Below are 22,881 nucleotides of genomic sequence, written 5' to 3'. Positions count from 1 at the left end.
TCCGCTTACGTTAAAAGCATGTATTGATGTCAGTAATGTTTAATATTATTGTACATACTATCATTATGATTTCTCTTAAACAATAATACGTTGCGTTCACGTTGCAATAGGTAGACGAGTAATTTGGCCTCAATCGAAGCGATTTTCTCAGGAAAAAAGCTCTTTTGTGGTCAAAAAAGAGCTTTTTCATTTAGCATTGCTAGGTTCTATTAGATGCATGGTTTACCTAATGTATAAAATGTATTCTTCAACGAGATGCCCTGAGTGCCCAAGCAACTGCACTCAGGAGGATTTGATGAGTGTTACTGACAACGCCGTTCTTGTGGCGGAGTTTTGGGCTGACACTGTGTAGGTTTGTTGTCGACACGAAAAGAACAAGAACGTTAAAATGTGCCTTATTCAACTATGGAACTAAAACGATTTAATTTTGCGATGGCTTTACTCATACTATGATATTTTATAGAAAGCGAGCAAATCACTACAAGTTTTATGTGATGAAAAAAATAATGTGTATTAATATGGTTTTTAAAAACATATCGCAAGCTTTCTTGTGACACAGCTTAAAAATTAAAAGTCATCAGGCGGATATTTCTTACACAAAACACAATAACCATCAGTCATGAGATCCCAGTCCGAACATTAATCATGCCCATTATGACAGTCTTATATTAATACGCTAGCGTGCTTTTAACGAAGTGACGATGGCTCTACCAGACGCCCTTCGATACAGTGTAAGAGGAATCAGAAAGTTTAATGAAGTAGGCAGCATAATCGATTAGGATTATCCTTATGGTGTTCGTAACAGACATATTTATTATTACACTGAGTTACGATCTTCATTCTTGGTCTTTAAACAGGATTTTCTTATTACCTACGTTTTAAGGAAGAATACTTCTTTAATTCATCAATGAAAGCAAAAATACTTCTCACGTTTTATTCGCAAATCAACTAACATTTATAAATTGCCGTCACTTTTATTCCATCAACATCAATATAATTTAGGTTGGAATACTCGTAGATGATCTATACTGTAAACTGTAAGACATTTAATAAAATCACATACATTATTAATATCACAAAAATAATAATATGCTTTTCAAATCCACAAAAATGTGCAGTTCCAAACAGAATCGCACCTACTTACAGTTTATGCATTTTGGCTCTTCAAATAGCAACCGATAGCAAACATTTTATCGCGACAGTTAATTATCCGGCTAGATGTAGGTATCTAGTAATGATAGTTGATGATAATAATGTGTGGATATTGGATATTGATGAGGTTGATGACAAAAAGTAGCCGCTCTGTGACCTCTTTAGCTAAAACAGAGGTGTTGGACGCAACGAAGATGATATGATCAAAGCCATATGATTATAGGTCATAATAATGATTCAAATTAATAGAGGTCCTACATACTAAAGAGCACATCAGAGAGTAGGATATTAAACTTGGTAAAGATCTATGAAGTTACCCCAGCACATTCAATTTTATAGTTGGTTTTACACCTTCTAATAAAGCACCTATGTACTTCCTTTAGGACATTCGTAATTTTTTGGCGGTGGTTTGGCTCCCGATTGGACCTAAATTCGATGCTTAGGTACCTATCTATACAAATTCAACTCTAATTCTAACTCTAAATTGCTCTACTTTCTCTAATCTAACATTGGTCTGACTCTAGATTAAAACATCATCCTCTATACGTCAACTTGTTTGGAGGCGATTAAGAAGAAAGACGTTTTCGGAGCTTGGTTGCTCGTAAAAGACATTCGCGCTTATACAGCTTAAAATAGTGACATATCCTTAATCCGTGGACTAACAACCGCTCTATTAAACAGCAATATATTCTGTTATCTATTCTCATCTTCATATCAGCTGCTGAGTTGCAACACTGCACCAATTAGCGATTAAATATGAGACGCGTCGCCCACTCGCGACTGGGGGTTGCGAAATTGAGCCGAAACTCTTTAAGCTGTAGATTAGCGTTATAGCGGCTTTAAGACGCATAAAACCGCTGGATCGTCGGCTTACCTTGCGTCATTCCCATTGATGGTTGCCGAGTATATTTGTAGCGCAGTATAAAATGGTTATTCTATTTATTGTGGACTTAGGTACTGCTCTAGATATGTTATAAATAATGATTTGTTATCATGAAAACTTAAATTGCTGTAATTATATACCAGTTTTCTACAGAAAATACATTTTGGTCATCAAAAATGTATGTTTTGATGAATATAAACCAATCTTGTTTTGATGACGTTATCCTAAACTCAAGCCAAATATTACCAACGACACTTGACTGACACAGACAGAAAGTCTGTTTAAAAATACGACTATAAAATCTGTGACTCCCACGCCATTTCTTTTGTTCCTAACTCACTTAATCATGAAGCACAGCTGATCATATTACGAGATGTGACATAATTTACAACTGGCCAGCTGTAACGCCGTTAACACACTGTTACAGAGCTGTTATACAGCTTTACAAAATGCGCAACATTCGAACAATGCCCGATAATGAGGATGCGATCTAGTGATAACCCAGATGCTATTTCAACTGGCACTGATGTGTACATAGGACTTTGTTAGCAGATTTAATTGGGTTCGTAATCAGGAGGTAAGTTTCAACGAATGATAAGAAATAGTGAATTAGGGACCATTTAAATCAACCTTCACTCGGTGGAGTTAGGTGCAGAAGGAAGGCGTAAACCAAATCTTTCGAGCGTTGCTCTACGATTTTTTCAATAAAGGTTAATAATTTTCCCTGTTTTCCAGTCTAACCTTCGTTAATAAATTAATGTGAATTATTTGAAAATTTGAAATCAATAAAACGCAGTAAAATGCAGCTAGAGATATTACACCAGGCAAGATTGAATTTGGTAGAGTTGAAACATAAACTGGTGTAAAATGGACAAACACATTCTTATCTATCAGTTGTGCTCGTATTCTTTTTTCTTCTCGCTGTCTTATTTGGCATTTCGTTACTATTGCCAAGTCCCGTGATTTAGTTTTCATGGCGTTAAAATATATCTGCAAGAAGCTAAAACTTAGCGCTAGAGCTCGAGTGAATCATTGCTACCGTCTTTTGTCTTTCCATTTCCACAGAGAGGCGTTAAATACAAAGGCCATAAATGAAACAAAATTAATGCGCCAACGCAGCAAAACCAGCCTTGCGTAAAACAATTGCAACCGTCTTTTGTCTTTTTTCGATTTTCAGGCCAAATGCGTCATAAAATCAAGTTGAAATTAATGTGCAAACGCAGCAAAAACAGAGCTCGCTTAAAGTAGGTAATAAAATTGATTCCGTCTTTTGTCTTTTTTCGATTTTCAAAGACGCTTTGGACAAAAGGCCAGAAAATCACTAGAAATACTTGAGCAAATGTTTTGCATTTATTTCAACAATCGCAATGCCATTGCAACCGTCTTTTTTCTATATCCAGAAACGCACGTTAGACAAAGGACAGAATGCGTCAGAAAATCAAGTAGAAATTAATGTGCAAACGCTACAAAAATTTAGATCGTGTAAAAAAACTTGCAGCGTCATTTGTTTTTCTTTTTTCGATTTTCAGAAGACGAAGGGCTAAACGCGACAGAAAATGGAGTAAAAATTACTGCGTAAACGTTCATTAGAGTTAAAAAGCGCGAGATTCACACATGCGCGTTACGAAACATGAATTTATTTACGAAGTTCAACGCACGTGCCGCCGGATGGCGGCCCTATAAAAAGGCTTGCAGTTATTTATGCCACAATGGATGGTACTCTTGGCTCTGATGATCACAAAGACTGCTGCATTAGCAATGTATTGCTGGGCAGGGTAGATTTATGAGTGCAGTTTATTTGCGATTTCAGCTGTCATAATAATAACAAAACACTAATTATATTCTATATTATTGTCTCTACTCTATTTTGTTATTTCAGTGGTATTGTCCAAAGCGACATACATACCTACCCAAAACTTAAAGGGCGCACAAAATATTTTTACTGGGTTTTCCATGTAAAAAGCTTGCTGAGATTAGTAATTATATTTATTTATGTAGTTGTATTGAATACTGATTGAAGAGTAAAGTGAGACAGTCCAAAATATATCGTTCGCTTTGTCAATTTCAAGGTTCTTTGTCAACAAACTCTAAGTTCAGGGTTTTAGAAAGCTACCTACCTATTTATGTGACGAACTGAAAACTAGCGGACAGAGCCGCGGGAAAATCCTCGCTTCAGATAATGAGGTCCATAAATAACACCGATTTATATCACCTGCAAATAATTTAAACGCCTATATACTTTATCGCTGATTTGATTTATTGACCCACATAAATTAATCGATACAACAAGATTGCTGATGATATACGCTATTTGGCAGCGAATGCGCTACAATGTATATGATTTGCGTACAAAGAGGACTGGTAACTTGTTCCTTATGTATATTGGCATAAGGGTCAACGTGTTTAGTAAATTATTTTATTTCAGTGCGCATCATACGGTATAACATACGGCACCCTTGGTCGGCGGCTTCCTCATTTAATTCCAAACCTTGGCACACTGAACTCGCTACAATGATATAATTTTTTTACAACTACAAAATATGAGCAGTGACCTATATTTTCTAATGCTCCCAATATCCAATGAAATATCGCCGATATTTCAGAATAATGTTTGTTATTCGGAAATGTCAGTGAAATCGAAATTTTACGCGGAAAGTCGGACGGTCGGATGCTAGTTCGTGATCTGGTTTTGTAACAAAATTGTTACTTTCTCCGCTGTTAGAATCCGTTTTGTTTTTTCTGGATACGGTGCGATGGAGCGTGATGAGTACAAGGTAATTTACTGATAACTTCCGCAGATATATCAGTAATCAATAATGAGATCGGTAATGATTAGACGCAAAGTAAATTATTAATTTTTATCTAATTAAAAGTCTTGATAATACTGCGTTTGTGTGATCTGCGGTTCCACAAATAGGTAGGTGGGTCCTTCCATCACGTGGTACACCTATGTAAATATTAAGGCTGAGTTGCAGCACTCAACTTTGACCGTAACGTATGGAGTGTGACAGACTTTTGACGTTTGTCAAAATTAAAGTAAGATAGTACAACCCAGCCTACAAGTTGTAAACTTACAAAACTCCTACTTTATACTCAAGGTATGACTTAGGAACTTACACAAGTAAATTGGCGGTATTTATTTATAACCAACCGCTACTAATCGGCCAATTACACAGAGGCAATTAAACTTAAATTGACTGAGAAGACGTAATTTTATGGTCATGGGGCTTGCTTTATGTGCTATTCACGGTGTCTTGCTAAAAGCACAGTTAAATAGCTTTTGCAATAAGCTATACATAAACTATACTGTTAACTTTCGCTCATGTTCACGAATAGTAGGTAATACCTAATTAATTGTTGTTCTTTTTCAAATACTGTCAGACAATATGTCACCGTAAAATTTTAATCTTACGTAGGTAGGTACCTAGTTTAATTACAATCTCACGCGTTTATTTTAAACTGACAAAGTTCACAATTTAACGTTGACATTTACTTATATAGCATATCAATTTACTGCCCACATTGGAGGCTGTGGAACCGTTGACATGTGTCTAAATTACGGTCACACTTCGTAGATTGATGTGTTATGCGCTCGAAAAGTTATTGGCAAGTTTCAGCCGACATGATAAATGGTAAGAGGTCAATCAAATTCATTGTCAAAGTGGCGTCTTCAGAAATTATATCTAGGACGGGTGCGGCCAAATCATGCTGTGTTTTATGGGACAGATAATTTAAAACATAGGAATTCAAATTTTTGAGTCCCTGAAACCACAATAAAGTTTTCAATTAACTAAAAGCTTTTATTTACGTTAGTAAAGTGACGTCATATTGATATTTAAATAACATCTGGTAACCCTTTTAAAATGGAGAGTAAAGTACTGTTTATTTTTAACCGACTTCATCATCAACTACATAAACGTCTTGAGTATGTAACCTAGGTCACGGTTAACTACGAAAACGTCATTCATCAGTATTTTACTGTTCGTAGCAAAGTGACTTGCTAGCTCTCGTAGCGTCCCAAGGCTTTCCGACTCCAAGATTGTTTCATTAAACATCATCGTAAACTGTATAGCCCGTTTCCCGTCGCCAAAGAAGAATGCACTAGGGATGTCAAGCAGAGCGATCTTTGGCTGCGTTTCCACTAGAGATGTGCGAGGATGCGTAGCGAGTTTGTAAAGAACCAAAAGAATCGCTTAATTTACCGAGGCGAGGTACGCTACCTACTTACTACACATCCTTGGTGGAAACGCAGCCGTGTATTATGAAATATGTAGTATTGCTTTTCCATCGAGAAAGAGTTCGGGAGTATTTACCTCATTTTTACTGTTTTGCCTTCTTTGACATTTTCGCTCGACTCTTTGTGGTAACAGATGAATGCATTTTTGTATTGCGAGGTAAACAGAGTCATTAATGGTCTCCCTCCGTCGCGGTGGAAAACCCGCTTATGTATAGTTATGTACAGTCGCGGAATGAAAAGGTTCGTCACCTTAGTGTCGGTTTTCGCTTGCACTAGGTACTGTAAGAGTCAAACCTGCCAACATAACAGTGCAAGAAAAAGTGCTGCTAACATTTAAATAAATATGTCGTTTGCTAACGAATAAGGTTTTGCTTGTTTATTTTTCTATCCCATCAGTGCAATGCAATGATGACATTGACCAATTGACAATAGTTTTTTTTATTTAATAGAAATAATAATGGCAGGTTGAACCAACAACAAGGTTTTAGTTTATCAGTCATAATAATCTTCTTGACAAGATAAATCGTCAAACAACTTTGATCTGAATAATTTTGAACTTTACTGACGAACAGTTAAAGATTATTTTCTCTAACTCGAGATTATTCTGTAACATAGTTTCAAAAGGTAATATGTGCTCGCGATTCGTTGAAGGAATCAATTTGAAAACTGACGAACCTTTTCATTCCGTGACTGTACAACCAATATTTAAAGTATGTTTTCGCACGAACTAGACCAATACGTCTATATCCGAAGTTACCGATTCGTAGGCGTTTAACCGAAGCGCTACGTCAAATTCTAAATATAACAGCAAACTGACGAATTGGTTCTCACAGAGCTTTTGTAAGCGAGATTGAACTTTATTTTGTGGGCAATAGATGTCAGCACACGTGGTTTGTGTAGAGGAGGATCACACTAGCGTCCAGGCGCGGATCCACCGTTGTGGGCACTGTGGGCATGCCCACAACCCTAATTTGCTTGTTTTAATTATGATCTATTGATAAATTCGATAGGCATGTAATGTCCGGGCATGTAGTGATCCAACTCTCACTTTGCTAATTTTTGGTGGCTGTGCCCACAACCTTTTTTGAGAGCTGGATCCGCGCCTGCTAGCGTCTGCCGAGCGTGTAATAAGCGCTTGGACCAAAAGCTTTTTATTAATAGGCGGGGTATGGTCAAGTCAATTTATCAAAAGTCCTCACAAAAGTTCTATTGTTAGAAATTTGTTTATCGTGTAAGGTAAGGAGTGAACTTAATGAACTTAGACGCCTGATTTGGCTCATCCAACGCGAAAGCTTCAAGTGCGAAAGCGCTAAACACAGTAAGCACGGAATCATAATGTTTCATCAAGTCTCAGGTTTTAACCAAACTGAGAACCAATATTCTGAACCTCGGTCAACATACCACGAAAACGAAAAGCCTGAAAGCTTCCAAAAACTTGAAGCCTGAAAACTGAAGTTGAAACTGTAAAAGCGCTAAAGCGCTTGCACAGTGCGATCCGTCTCCGAACCGACGGAAACGTTAGTTCATAATCCGTCGGCTAGATGTCGCTGTCTGCATTAACCTACATCGGCGCATAAACATGCGCGTCTGCGCGCACGCAGCTGTCGGAACATAATTTACTTTCGCGCACTGGGACAAATTGTGCTGTGATCGGAATAACGTCTAGATATTGATTGATGGAATTACATTTATCTTGGGCAGATTAGTTCGTTCCCACGTTTTTTTTAAGACTATCTAGATTTTAAAGGTCTGGATGACTTCTACAATCAGTATGTAATGGGAAAAAACCTTGATATTTGTAAAGATATGGGCAGACATCAACTTAATATAGCTCTATGAGTTGTTTTTTAATGGCTCAGAAATATAATCGATTAATAGGTGAACCAATTCACATTATTATTTTACATGGATTGTGGAAATAACCTTTATTTGTCGAGTATTTATCAGATTAAGATTTTATTTAGTTTTTTTTAGAAAACTGACAACAAAACGAAAATCGCAATGCCAATGTTCTAGACATACTCATACGGATAATTCCGACAATTTTTTAAACAAAACATATTAATTAATTTAAAATTCTTTTTCTTCAATTACGCAGCACAGCCCACTGTGCAGCTCCAAATGATTCATTCACGCCCACTGCCAAAAGCTGGACCAACTGCCGCGGAGACATTAATAACCACAATGATAATTTACTTCCTATTTGTCGGGAATAATGCGGCGTGGCGGGCTGCTCACACTTTTGGAGCCAGAGATGCTTTGAGTCCAGCAGTAAGATAGAGAGAGATATCGATAGGACAAAACCAATTAAATAAGTAGACCCTAGTTCGTTACCATCTCCTGGTTCGCTGGTTCTCATACGCTGGTTCTCCTACTATTAAATATCGTATCCTACTTATCTGATACAGCGATGAAATACACAATGGTTTCTCATAAAATAAGTCTAAGCGTATGTAGTTAAAATATCAGGAATATCAGAACTTTAAGAGCAAAAAACCTAATTTCGCACTCAAAGAAAACTGATTGTCTCAGTGGGATATGAAACATTGTGTTTCTATCAGATGTTGTAGATTACATTACTACCCTGTTAAATTGACAGAACGACTCTAGCTTACAGAGTAAAAATAGCTTTTTAATTTCAACAAGGTAAAGAGCAAGGTAGTGAGAACATCACTAGTAAATAACACATCCTAACAAATTTTGGCATACTTACAACATTTATATTTTATATCTTACCTGCTTTGGCCATAACTATCAAAATAGTCTGTGTTTTGGCGTGGTATGCCTAGGTGATTGTGACTTGCAACTAAAATTCTGCTTTGGCCATGACATTTAGCATTGAATGGAATAACAGTAACTGAAATAGCAAGGCTTAAAGGTTTGTCAATGTCAGCTTAAAAAACCACATTAAAAGCTATTGTTCTTGCAACTCATGAAGGCGAGTGAGCTTTACTTGAGTGTGTACGTATACATGCACATAACGATAGTGTAATGTCTATCAAAACTTTTGAAAAACTAACAGGTAGCGAGCCACCACTCATGTAAAGTTCACTGGCCTTTGTGAATTGCAACAACGTATACTTATTACGACTATTTTTACTACATATTTCCTTTTAGCTCAGTCAGCTTTACCTATTCGATCAGAGTAAGATTTAAGGCAAGAGCTAAGTTCAATTTTATCCTTTTAGATTTGATTCGATATTAAAATGACCCAATTTGTTTTCGTCATGTCCTGTTTTTCCGCAGAAACATTACGTATGTATGACGCTGATCGTAACATAATTTTGCAATTCATTTGTAAGCAACCATTGTCCATAACAATAAAATGCCTGTGAATGGCGCTCTTTGTGTTCTTAATTGAAAAGACAGATCGTTAATTTAATTAATGTTAGAGGTCATGTAAAATTAATTTCTTATCTAAACTATCAACATCGAGTGAAAACTCATACGTCTCGAACTGGAATTAGCATGAAACAGCATTTTAATTTACATTTGACCCGCCTTACTAATTGAATACAAAACGAAAGACTCCGTTATTTCCGTCACAGATTCATAAAATTATCATTTTCTTTAGATAACAACAAAAGAAATACAAAAGTGAAATGACATCGTCGACGTAAAGGTTATTCAATTAGTGATTTTAGCCATTAAAGACTGTTTTGCCGATTGTTTGAAAAACTGAATAAAATTGTCGTTTAGGTCATTCATTTATTAAGAATACTTAATTATTTAGTTTAAGCCAGTCACTCAGGCTCTACATTTATAAATAAACAGTTTTCCTTCCCACAATAGCTTTTTGAGAGTCAGCAAGTTAATTTTTTTCTTATTTTGGTATAATAAGGATTCAACGTAGTGTGGTAAGATAATATATCTACTCTATCTGTATCTGATTAATAGGGCGTTATTTTGAATCCTGTGCACACAAGATACAAGTCTCTAAAAGTGTCTCTGGTTTTGTATGCACCATTGACCAGCGCCATCCAGGGTAGGCTCAATTTCTCAATAAACTAATTAGCAAGAACATCTTTAATGAATTTGATTACAAAGGCAAACAACGCATTTCTTATGCAACGTCGCTGCATGCGATGCAACCCGTTTTTTAATGTCGTTGAATATTGATAACGTTTCTCGTCGCGCGTCGACGCACGCGCAGACTATACAGTGTGTCCGGGCATGTAGTGATCAAACTTTATGGGCCAAATCTAGGGACAATTTTATCGATAAAAATACTTCAAATTTGGGGCTTGACCCATTTATCGCAAAATTACAAGGATTTAAGTTTTTAATTTTTAGTTTTCACCTCTTCCTTCAAAAACAAGTGAAAGCGTGGGTAGCTTAACACTAATAAGCAAAAATTTTATATCATGCGATAGCCAATAAAATTATCTATTAGCAGAAGTAGAAAACAGATACAAGTTTCATACATTTTAAGGGAGTAAGAATGGATTTAATTAGAAAAAAATATGACTTTTTTCACTTCTTTTTCAGTTATTTTCCAACACAAGAAAAACCAGGTCGTTAAGGTGTGTTTTATTTGCATTGTATTATTAGTATTTGAGCTATTCTACAAAACGAATGTAAATTTATTAGTCTACGTCTATTAGTTTCGACGTAATTGTTGAACAAAGATACCCCTTCCCAGCGGTTTCCATAGTAATCGGAATAGGTTGTGTGATTCTTTCAGGCAGTGCATTTTCGCATGTCGCGTGCGCTATGGAAACCGCTGGGAAGAGGTATCTTTGTTCAACAATTACGTCGAAACTAATAAACGTAGACTAATAAATTTACATTCGTTTTGTAGAATAGCTCAAATACTAATAATACAATGCAAATAAAACATACCTTAACGACCTGGTTTTTCTTGTGTTGGAAAATAACTGAAAAAGAAGTGAAAAAAGTCATGTTTTTTTCTAATTAAATCCATTCTTACTCCCTTAAAATGTATGAAACTTGTATCTGTTTTCTACTTCTGCTAATAGATAATTTTATTGGCTATCGCATGATATAAAATTTTTGCTTATTAGTGTTAAGCTACCCACGCTTTCACTTGTTTTTGAAGGAAGAGGTGAAAACTAAAAATTAAAAACTTAAATCCTCGTAATTTTGCGAGAAATGGGTCAAGCCCCAAATTTGAAGTATTTTCATCGATAAAATTGTCCATAGATTACGCCCTTAAAGTTTGATCACTACAAGCCCGGACACACTGTATAGCTAGACCATAACGTCTATTTAGGGCTATACAGTGTGAGTCACGTTAAAGTGTACATATGAAAATAGATGAAACTAGACCTGTTTTTATCGACAAAAAAGAGGTCAAAAAATTTTTGAGTTTTTTTTTTTATTTTTTATAGAATTTTTTTTCTTCCAATTACTTATTGTAAAGAAAACGTAATAACTTTTAAACTAAGCGGTATATCCTGATAAAATAAAAACAGTAATAATGCTAAATAACAGGCAATACTAAAAAATTACATAAAACACACAAAAAAGGCCAACAAATAATAAAAAATGATACTTTTTGAAAAAAATCTCCTAAAAAATTCGTGTTTTTTTGGTTATTTGATAAATTTCTCCGAAAAATGCCCCTATAACCGGTGGTTTTTATTACTTTGTATTGTTCGCTATCGTATTATCTTTGTAAAACAAAAAATCGCATGTCTCTATCCCTATCACAACATTTGCTATGATCGTTTGAATAAAGGCCTGCCACAACATTATTCTCCGCTACAGGTAGAGACAATTTTAATTTTAACTAAAATGCTTATTTTACTTCGAAATCTTTTGTTTTTATTTGAAATCTAACTTGTCTTTATCAAAATTACAAATCTAGAGCCATTTTCAGTTTTGTTGTTAACGAAGCGTTGAATGGCGCGCCCGGAGAGGCTTAGTTCAAATGATCATTGCAAACGTTGTGATAGGGATAGAGACATGCGATTTTTGGTTTTACAAAGGTAATACGATAGAGAATAATACAAAGTAATAAAAACCACCAGTTATGGGGGCATTTTTTGGAGAAATTTATCAAATAACCAAAAAAACACGAATTTTTAAGCAGAATTTTTTCAAAAAGTATCGTTTTTTATTATTTGTTGGCCTTATTTGTGTATTTTATGTATTTTTTTAGTATTTCCTGTTATTTAGCATTATTCCTGTTTTTATTTTATCAGGATATACCGCTTAGATTAACAGTTAGTACGTTTTTTTTACAATAAGTAATTGGAAGAAAAAAAATTCTATAAAAAATTAAAAAAAAATCTCAAAAATTTTTTGACCTCTTTTTTGTCGATAAAAACAGGTCTAGTTTCATCTATTTTCATATGTACACTTTAACGTGACTCACACATATTAGACAGTCTCCAGCATAAACATTTTGAAAGATTTGGAAAACAGTACCTAAAATTGTCCTACACAATCACCTGAAAAGGGCGACAAAAGCCCAACAGGCGACAAAAGTTTAACAATTTACTGCCGATTTGAGATTCCAGGATGTCATGATCAAATCCCTCCTAATCAAAAGTAGTACGAGAGCCCACGACCAAAATTTTTGTCTCATAGCAATACGGCCAAAACCGCATCAAATCGATAGATACGATTATCCTGAACTCGAAAATACCAATATCAGACATTTTCCGCGTAGCGTTTGATCTGACCGAATTTTCAAAATTGTCAAAGAATTTTACCGAACTGCATCATAGCAATATGTCTGATTTGCAGACTGTAGTTGAATGATAGTTCTGAGATACCGGAAACATATTTTTCAGACGTTAGTGGTGTAGCGCAAACCCGTAAAATCACTTAAAAAAATTAAAAATCTTTTTTTTTTGACACAGCAGAAATGGCCTCACACGCAGATGCTACACTTTCGACCGTTACTACACACCTAGTCGGGTTCAGAATCATACAATCTAACGATTTTATAGGGTTTTTGCCGTATTGCTATGAGACATGGTTTTGGTCGTGGGCTCTCGTACTAAAGTTATATCTATCTTACCCGAAGAGTATAAAAATACCTACTTTCCTACTAGACCTAGTTAGTTAGTTTTGCAGGGCAATCGAATACCGCACTTAGCCTCATGATAGGGCCATTGTGCGCGATTTGTGGTTTATCTTCCTACTCCAACCACCCCAGATCCCCCCAGAAGGCGAGCAGCCCGTCCAGGCTGCTGCAAGCTTCCTGTAGCGACGACGGTGATCGAAGAAATTGAGCCCGTTGTTCTTCCACGCTACTGCACTCCATGAGCACATGCTGCGGTGTTTCCTCTGCCTCCATGCACCCCCTGCACAGTGGGCTGTCTGTGACACCTATGTTGTATAGGTGCTTGTTTAGCATACAGTGTCCTGTTATGACACTTAAAACCTTGCGGATGCTGTCCCTGTTTAGTCTGATGAGGCTGCGGGAGAACTTTTTCGATACGTCCGGAACCGCATCTTTTGTTTGCCTGCATCCTTCGCTATTTTTCCATTCTGTGTGGTGTTTTTCTTCTGTTTTGGAACGCAGCCAGTTCCTGATCTGTGCTTGTGGTATCGGCAGTATTGGTTCCGGGCCAAATACTGTTGTGTCCGAACCTCTTTTTGCCAGTTCATCCGCTGCGTCGTTGCCTAAAGAGTTACTGTGCCCTTTGATCCATTGTAGGGTAACTCCATTTACAGCTGCAATGTCTTGGAGCGCTTCATGGCATTCCAATATAAGGGCCGTTGTTATTGTGTTGCTTTGTAGCGCTTGCAGTACGGATGCACTATCCGAGATAATTCTTATATTTAGACCTCGGATGTCTCTGGCTGTTACCGCCTGTGCTGCTTTGGTGATTCCAATGCATTCTGCTTGGAAAATTGTATTGTGTTTATCTAAAGTTGTTGATATTCTTATATTAAGATCATTCGAGAAGACACCAGCTCCTGTACCCGTTTGAGTTTTGGAGCCGTCCGTGTATATCCTAACTTCATTGATTCCAGAGTAATCTCGCGTCTCCGCTGTAAGTTGGATATCATATCTTCGGTCGAAAATGTGTTCACAGGGTATCCTATCGATTGGTGCCTCAGTGAGAGGTATTTCTTTTATGGTTTTCTGCAGGATCGCAGAGTGTCCTGTCTCCTTGTTTTGCTTCCATAGGCCGTTTCCTTTAAGTCTTAGAGCGGCTGCTTGCGCTTCCTCCTGAATGATGAGATCTAAGGGTCTAAGATTCAGAAGGTACTCAAGTGATGCCGATGGTGTGGTTCTCATGCAACCGGTGGCCGCTATGCTTGCTAGACGTTGCAGGCTTTGGAGTTTTGATCTTACTGTGGATAGTTTTGTTCTGGGCCACCAGACAACTGATCCGTAAGTGACAGAGGGCCTGATAACTGATGTGTAGAGCCAAAGTGTTATCTTTGGGTTAAGACCCCATCTGCTACCAATGAGTCTTTTACACTGATAAAATGCTATACAGGCTTTCTTTGTCTTGTTTTCAATGTGACTCGCCCAGTTCAATTTGTGGTCAAAGGTGATGCCCAGATACTTCACTTGTGTTGAGAGGGAGAGTTTTGTTTTAAAGAGTTCTGGTAGCTGGAGCTCTGGTAGTTTCCTTTTGTTAGTGAAAAGGATTAGTTCAGTTTTGTTTGGGTTTACTGACAACTGGTGGTCGCTGCACCAGTTTTCAACAATGTTCAGGGCTGAACGCATTATTTCACATAGCACGTTTTCAGCCCCTCCGTTTAACAGTATGGTGATGTCATCTGCATATCCAATGGCCGTGTACCCTCTGTCATTTAGTTTCCTTAACAGACTGTCCACTACCATGTTCCATAGTAGTGGCGATAGGACGCCTCCTTGAGGGCATCCTCTGACAACCTCTGCTCTGGTAGTCGTGTTCGCCACCACCTGAACCGCCCTTTTACTAACTAGTTCAGTGACCCAGCTTCTTACGGCTGGTTCTACGTTGAATTGTTCCAGGGCGTGGTTTATGCTGTTGTGCATAGTTTTATCAAACGCTCCTTCTATGTCTATGAAGACAGCAAGAGTTGACGCTTTGTTTGTGATGGCCGACTCTATTTTATGTACTACCATGTGTAGAGCCGACTCTGTTGATCTGCCTTTCCTGTAGGCGTGTTGTTGGGGGTGTAGTGGTTTGCTTTTCAGCACGCCATCCCTGAGATGTCGGTCTACCAATCTTTCTAGTCCTTTTAGTAGGAACGATGTTAGACTAATTGGTCTGAAGGATTTTGCCTGTGTGTAGTCTTCTTTTCCCGGTTTCGGTAAGAAGATTACTTTTGCTTCCCTCCATGGCTTGGGTATGTATTTGAAAGCTATGCATGCCCGGTATATCTGTACTAGGTACTTGAGTATTTGGGCTGTTTGCCATTGTAATAGCGCTGGGAAGATTCCGTCCAGTCCTGCGGATTTAAAGGGTTGAAAGCTATTTAGCGCCCATTTTACTTTATCCGCTGTTGCTATACTATTGGCGATTTTCCACTCTTCGTTTGTCGGTGTGCTTTGTTGTTCATCCTGCCACCTTGCGATCGATGTGAGCTTACAACCCGGAAAGTGTGTTTTTAGCAGCATTGTGCTTGTTTCATCTTCCGTGTTCGTGTAGGTGCCGTCTTCCTTCTTTAGGAAGCCCAGTAGATTGAGATCACCTTTTGATAGGATTTTCTTAATCCTAGCAGCCTGGCTTGTTGAGTTTATGCTACTACAGAAATTGCGCCAGTGTTCTCTACTACGGAATCTGATCCGCTTCTTGTAGTGCTTCTGTGCTTCTTTGTATTTGTTCCAGTCTTCATTGGTTCTGGTGTTTTTCGCTCGGTTGAAAAGTGTCCTGAGTTTTTTCCGAAGGCGTTCAAGTTCCGGCCCCCACCAGGAACCTTTGTTCGCAACTTTGGGAGTAACTTCTGGGCATGACTCTACGTAGCTTTTCGTTAGAGCAGTTGTGAGGTGTTGTATGTTTAGCTCTATATTGTTAGTGCTAAGTGTTACATCTGTCATTTGTGTATCGTTAAGTGTTTTGGTTAGTATTTTGGTATACCTTGTTATATCGGTTTTACGGGGGTTACGATATGGAACAGGGTCAGTTAGTTTCATTTTTATTTGGTAACATATGCGTCGGTGGTCTGCAAAGGATGGCTCGTTTGACACATGCCAGCCTTCAATCAGTTCCGCCGCCTCATGTGTTGCCAGCGTCAGATCTATTATAGTTTGGTACCTTGAACTTACGAAGGTGGGTTCAGCTCCTTTGTTCATAATGTTCAGGTTCGATTGGAATAAATATTCAGTTAGTAACTCACCCCTTTTGTTTGTATCCGTACTTCCCCACAGCGGGTGGTGTGCGTTGCAGTCTGCGGAGATGATCAAGCCCCAGGCCTGCTCTCTACAGTGTTGTACCAGTGCGGTGAGTTCTTGTGAGGGAACTGCATCCTCACTTGGCATATACACTGAGGCTAGCACTAGGGTTTGTTGTTCTGTCACGGTTTTCACTGCGGTGACATCTCTGGAACAGAACTGATTTAACATGGTACAGCTTAACGTATTCGGCATGTAAATACACGTTCTTGGTTTATCAATGGAGGTGTTTACTAGTAACTTACCTCCTGTGTTATTTAGGCCGCAGATTTTGTTGTTTCTGATCCAGGGCTCTTGGATCAGGGCGACGGTCCTATTGTTATTTACCTCCAGCACCCTGCGTAGTGACGCCGCCGCTATTTGTTTGTGCTGGAGGTTTGTTTGTATGACGTCGATGGTGGACTTAGGGACTGTTGAGGAGGCCATCTTCGTCTTCGCTGGTCCCTCCTTCCGTCTTTAGTGGCGAGGCTTTTTCCAACTCGCTCTGACCCTGATGGGGAGCTGAGGTGGAAGGCTCAGGGGTCGACGTCTCCTTCGTCGCTGCTGTGGTTGTGGTGGTGGCCTCCGATTCTTCCTCCTTGCTACTGAAGAATCTGATGTAGCCACCACCAGACAGGTGTGATACCCGACGGTCTCTATCGAGGATGGTCTGTTTTTGGTCCTCAGGGATCCCCAGGACCAGGTACACTACTTTGTACCTAGACGACAGACCTTCCTCCGCTTCTTCTGCTCCCTCTGTCACCGAGGCGCTGATGCACTGCCAGGTGTCCACCTTGTACCAGGGGTTTTGGTTACTGATAACCTTTTGCAGCGTCACCGGGTCGGTAATGTGGCTGTGTAGGAGAAGTCCCGCTCTCCTACTAGACCTAATAATGACAACCTAATTTCACAAACCTAGCGAAACATTTTTACATAAACATTTGCGATAGTTAATTTACTTCATAAAACGTGTTTGACTGACAGTCAACGAGCGTTCTGACAACTCATTTATGAGTGTATGAGTCAGTACAGGGCATAGAGCTTGCTCCCAATAACGTAGTGTCTGCTGGAAAATTGGTATGATTATACGAGTTCATGGACGAGTTAGAAAAATCACGCTGCAAAAAAAGAAAATCTTTGTAATTGAAAAATATGAAAGCAATCAAAAATTATCGAGCGTTTTCAGGAAGTTAACATCATCATTAGCGAGAAAAATATCAAAAATATATTTACGGAAGCTACTATTTAGTTAGCTGTTTAGGTATTTTAATGTTTACATTTATGCTTTCCTACATTCACAATAATGTATGTGTGTAGAAAAGGCAATAATTTACGAGATTTTCAATTAAAATTACAGAATCTTTCCATGACATACATTTCCTGATTCTAAAACAAATACACAGATGTAAAACTTTCAATGACATTTACATAAAATCCAAAATAACATAATAAAAATAGATCTATCGTGCGGAATGTCTACATTTAGCTACTTGGAAATTGGAATAACTTTATGGAGATTCTAACTACTGCCAATCTATTTTTGCATTATAAATACGCATTGGCTGCTAAATTTGCATTTTTGTTATGATTTTGTAGACGTATGTAGATGAGTCGATTCAAAGTTGGTGTTGTGATACCAAATCTTCCACGCACAACATGTTTTTATCAATTGACTCTAACTTTTAGCAGCGGGCATTCATTTGTTGAATACTGAAGTACTTCATGTACAAAAGACGTGCACTGATGCTATTTATCCTCTCCCAATGTTTACCAGATTGAATTGAAGTACATAATCCGTAGATTTTAATTTAGTCATCAATAAAGTACAAATTAAGCATCACTTTTCTCTTCTAACTCAAACAATTGTGCTCTCCCCGAGCAGTCTGGAAGAGATCGCTTCCTTGAGATAACACTGCCTTCATCATCATCATCATCATAATGTCAGCCATAGGTCGTCCACTGCTGAACATAGGCCTCCCCTAATGCTTTCCACGTTGATCGATTGGTAGCGGCCTGCATCCAGCGCTTCCCTGCTACCTTTACGATGTCGTCGGTCCACTTTGTAGGTGGACGTCCGACGCTGCGCCTTCCGGAACACCGCCTTAATTTACCCGACACAATAGCGATGTCCGGCGTTCGCTGCTTTCGCAGGTAATTAGCGGGTAGGGACTTAGGGAGAGCCCCAAATAACCCACAAATTCTCGCATCTGGTGGGGCAATGAAGAATGTTCACTAATTTTGTTTTTTAGCTTTCTGTATTCTCTGTTAAAAATAAAAAATACAAGTGAAAGAATTATTTCGATACGTTAATTAGTTTCCAAGATATTGAATTTTAAAAGTGCGGGCGGCGGCCGACCCGCCATTTTATGCGCGTGACGTCATATTACAACGACTGGCTCATATTTGTATGGGTGGAATCTTGCAAACTGAATTAAGACCCACTTCCAGGCAACCGATTAAGCTGAAATTTCGCAAACACATGTGATTTGGATGACCATGCAATATTATGATGACATGGAGCTGATCTGATGATGGAGCTGGAAGGTGGCCATAGGAACTCTATAATAAAACGACTTAAATGCATCGAGATAGGGCTCGTTCGTTTTGTATTGATGAGTATTTTAATTCTATATAGTAATCGGGGTCTAATGATGGAGCTGGAAGGTAATTCGCAATAAAACGACACAATCGCATCAAGTTTGGGTTTGGTTCAATTTTAATTTCTGTGATGGGTCTGGGTGTTAATATGAATAACAAGTTTGTAACTACAAAAAAAAATTATTTAAGTATGTTTATATCCGTTTTCTAGTGAGCGGACGCTGTGAATGTACGTCACACGGGGTCACGTGACCGTCGGCGGGACTCAATATTTAAGCGAACTTTGAATGCCTATAAAATCATAACTACTGGGTATTTTTGAATGAAATAAAAACTAATGTATTTGTAAATGTAAAAGCTTAACTGTAACATAGGTTTCAAGTGATTTTGCATACCTAGTAACATTCTCAATTTCATACATTTTCCTATGTGACAGGAGGCAAACGAGCAGACGGATCACCTGATGATCTACGTAAAGTATATGATGCAATAAGTCATCGGCACATGCGCGTCGGCGGAAGCGGTAGTATTTATAGCGGGGGTAGGTCACGGCTGCGCAGGTGAGGGCGCCACCTGTGCTGCCAAATCTGAATGTACCTCTTTTGTTTCCGATAGTAATTAACACTGGCAAGAAACAAAAGATATCCCTTTGATTCTTTGAAATAGGGTGTAACGGCTGGGTTCCAAAAATGAAATTTTGTTCGTAATCATCCCTCATAACTCGTTTGTTTATAACCTACTAGCTTTCCGCCCGCGGCTTCGCCCGCGTGGAATTTTGTCTGTCACAGAAAAACTTTATCGCGCGCGTCCCTGTTTCAAAAACCGGGATAAAAACTATCCTATGTTCTTTCCCGGGACTCAAACTATCTCTATGCCAAATTTCATCAAAATCGGTTGCGAGGTTTAAGCGGGAAAGCGTAACAGACAGACAGACAGACAGACAGACAGACAGACAGAGTTACTTTCGCATTTATAATATTAGTTGGGATCTACTATATTAATCGAACAACTTTTGCAATGAACATTTTGAATTTAAGATCTTGGTCCTATGCAAGAGTCAGCCCAATGATGCCTTAGAAAAAATCTCAGCTTTCCCTAGTGCAAGAAGAGTACAGCCACTTTTGATGTAATAAAATTTTACTAACATTGAATCCGATTCTATTCTAAAATATTAGAGATACAAATCGGTTCAGACAGGCACTTGAAACTATATTATCTGAACGGTTTCTGACTCTACCCAGCTATATGTTTGGTCGGAACTTGACTCTATTTTCGTCTTGTAAATAGGAAACGTCACGAAAACATTTCCATTGTACGAGTAGGTACTTCACCTCAACATTTAAACAGTGACTGTGATATGGAAGATGGAATCAGACGTACCTATTTAACAAAGAGCCTTAAATTCAAATTATTAATTCATGTTCATCACCGGAAGACGTAGTGTGGGCAGGCCCCCTATTAGGCGGAGGTCGCGAGAAGTGCCTGGATGCGGAAATCTTTAGGGAAGGAATTTGTCCAGCAGTGGACGTCATTTGGCTGAAACAAACGAACATCATCATCATCATCATTTCAGCCACACGACGTAACACTGCTGAACATCGGCCCCAATGATTACCAGATTGGCCTTTGGGTAGGTTTATCGATTCCAGTGCGTCAAATGGGATTTCGTACACGATTTTTGTGATTTAGATATTGTAATGCTTCAAAAATAAGCTTTCTGGAGGTCAATGAATCATGTATTTTGCGAAGATAGCGCCAAGGAACTACAAGATTTCGTAGTGACGCGCATGTCTAAACCAATTTGTGACGACAATACTGTGGACAATGCAATTATTTTAAAATGAAACTGTTTTGAAAATGAACCAAAAACGTAGTTATAAATAATTGTCACAATTTGAGGCACAAGACTTTAAAATTACTATTAAATATTTGATTTTCAGCGTCGTTACAAGGCTCTAACGTTATTGAACAAATAAGAAAAACCATTTAAGTTTTTCTTAGTTCTATTACCCTAACTAATAACACGAATGGAAAAGTACTGAATGTATTATAATAATCACCTTCACACATTTCCTTCCTGGCACACAATAACTGCATAATCCCTGTCCTCCGCGCATCCGACTCCCGCGCACATCCCTATCTACCTACATATACATCTACATTTACGCGTCCCTGTTTATATCCGGCTTGCGTTCATATTGTACCGTTGATTGCAGGTAAGTCACCTTGGTCCAGAGCGAGCAGGATGGGGAGAGGAGAGTTGACTCATTTGAATCATGATTCACGTGAGTAAGCGATAAAAAATAAGATTTTTAACGAATATCCAATGTTTTGATTACGTTCAAATGCGAAATGAAACTCGATTCAATCTCGAGTTAAGGATACTAATGCCCTATCATTAAGCTTCAAGAAGTAGTCAATGGAACCAAGTTGTTAGTTTCTGGCATGTAAGATGTTGAGACGCTATATTTGTTCTTTAGTTTATTCAATACTCGAGTCACACGATGCTGGACAAAATATTAAGCTGCTAATTGGACAGCTTATATTGGGTTTTTTTGCGCTGGATTTTCTCAGGACTGATCCAAACCATATAACTGGGATGAATATTGTATTTGAACTGCATACCTAGTTTCTAGATACAGAAAATAAACTTAATTATAATTTAGTGTTGCACCCACCCCCAGTAATGATCACCAAATGAAATCCAAGTTTCAAATTAAGCTTATTGAAATGAGTGTTGTGAAAAATGTTCAAAAACTGCTTACTTGTTGAAATATTCTGGTTATTTAGCACCACATTGAAATGTTAATGGGTTTTCTCAAAATAAGCCAGAGATATTGGTTCATTAAATATATTTATCTGTCTTAATTCAACTGATCCAGGTTTCGGACGGTCACCAATCCACCATCTGCTATACAGCGACGTGTTTACGTGTGAACGCAAACATGAAAGAGTTCCGATCAGCTTGCCAATTGGCTAAAAATGATGGGAAAATATGGAAAGAATCTCCCCAAAGCGTCACGCAAAAATAACTCTACAATCTTTTAGATAGGGTATAAAGTTCCGGTAATCCCGTTGCTATCGGGAACGGGGAGTGTTGGTTCTGGCACCCGGCATTCGATTAAGGACTCTATCGATAAGTCGTTAAAATAGCAAGTCGGTCGATAATCCCAGGGATTTATCGCGGCTCTTACTGCGTGTATTTATATTAAGTGGAGGAGCTGTCAGCGCCTACGCCGACGCCTTTGGATGGCTGCATACAACACCGCTTCTGGGAACACTAACATTTTTAATCATTAGTTTTGTCAGACAAGAGAAATGGTTACATATTCACAGCAATATAATTATGCAAGAGCTAAGACCATGGGCTGCCGATTTACTTACGTGGGTTCAAGGTTTGGTAGAGTTTATTCATTTGCGAATAAAACTGTCAATTAAACGCTGATGTTAACGTAAAAACTGAAGATTTCAGAGGTAAGAGAGAGATGACGAAAGATCAAAGTAAAATTACGTAGGTACATTTTTTCTCAAAAAATATCATATCAGTTTCGTCAAACAAATTGCTAATGACTCGTTACGTAAACGTTACTGAAAAATTGCCATTTTGTTAGGCCAATTTATCTGATTTAAAAAAACTAATATTAGCGAAGTGTGACACTCCAGAGACAAAAATATCTGTGTTGATTTAGATGTAATAAAAACGCTGAAATTGAGCCAATT

At 38.2% G+C, this 22,881-nt stretch overlaps 1 protein-coding gene across 2 annotated transcripts in view; it reads right to left on the bottom strand.

Moving 5' to 3' along the window:
* LOC135073755 (terpene synthase) overlaps positions 1-22,881 on the bottom strand; it is a 258,865-nt gene that overhangs the window by 151,239 nt on the left and 84,745 nt on the right. Inside the window, exon 9 of one of the 2 annotated variants that reach the window (XR_010257706.1) lies at positions 20,681-20,697. The exons of the other annotated variant lie outside the window; for it this stretch is intronic. The gene's annotated coding sequence lies outside the window, so the exon portion shown is untranslated. Of the gene's footprint in view, positions 1-20,680; positions 20,698-22,881 lie in introns of those variants that run through there. 2 annotated transcript variants of the gene reach the window in all.

The sequence above is a fragment of the Ostrinia nubilalis genome, chromosome 8 (genome assembly GCF_963855985.1).
Source record: "Ostrinia nubilalis chromosome 8, ilOstNubi1.1, whole genome shotgun sequence".
Lineage (NCBI taxonomy): Eukaryota > Metazoa > Arthropoda > Insecta > Lepidoptera > Crambidae > Ostrinia > Ostrinia nubilalis.
Note: the sequence above shows the minus strand (reverse complement) of the source record. Positions and strands in the feature narration are given on the sequence as shown.